This window comes from Rhincodon typus, chromosome 4 (assembly GCF_021869965.1).
Source record: "Rhincodon typus isolate 14 chromosome 4, sRhiTyp1.1, whole genome shotgun sequence".
Classification (NCBI taxonomy): Eukaryota; Metazoa; Chordata; class Chondrichthyes; order Orectolobiformes; family Rhincodontidae; genus Rhincodon; species Rhincodon typus.
The window spans coordinates 101183180-101183655 of record NC_063335.1 but is presented as its reverse complement, the minus strand read 5'-3'; the positions used below and the strand labels follow the sequence as shown (position 1 = coordinate 101183655).

The window sequence follows — 476 nt, the reverse complement described above, 5'->3', positions numbered from 1 at the left end:
AAAAGTTTGGCAGATGGAGTAGAATGTAGGAAACTCTGAGTTTTTCCACTTTAGGAGGAAGAATAGAAAAACATTAAATGGAGAGAAAATATAAACAGTTGCAGTATAGAAGGATCTGGGTGTCCTTTTGTATGAATCAGAATAAAAAGGCAGGAAGGGCAGCAAATAATCAGAATGACAAATAGAATGTGAACCTTAATTTCATAAGTACAGTGTATAAAAGTAGGGAAGTCTTACTGCAATTGTAGAGAGCATTGGTGAGATTGCACCTAGAGTGCGGTTTACAATTCAGGTCTCCTTATGTAGGGAGGGATATTTTTGCATTGGAAGCAGTTCAGAGATGGTTCAATAGGCTGATTCATGAGATTAAGGCGTTGTCTAACATGGAAAAGTTGATCTTGTTAGACTGTTGAAGAATGAGAGGTGATCTTATTGAAACATATAATATCTTGAGGAGATTGGTGGGTAGTTGCTGA

General features: G+C 37.0%; 1 protein-coding gene across 1 annotated transcript in view; it reads left to right on the top strand.

The window, feature by feature from the left end:
- Window positions 1-476, top strand: part of adgrb1a (adhesion G protein-coupled receptor B1a) — a 618149-nt gene that overhangs the window by 408302 nt on the left and 209371 nt on the right. The window lies entirely within an intron of this gene.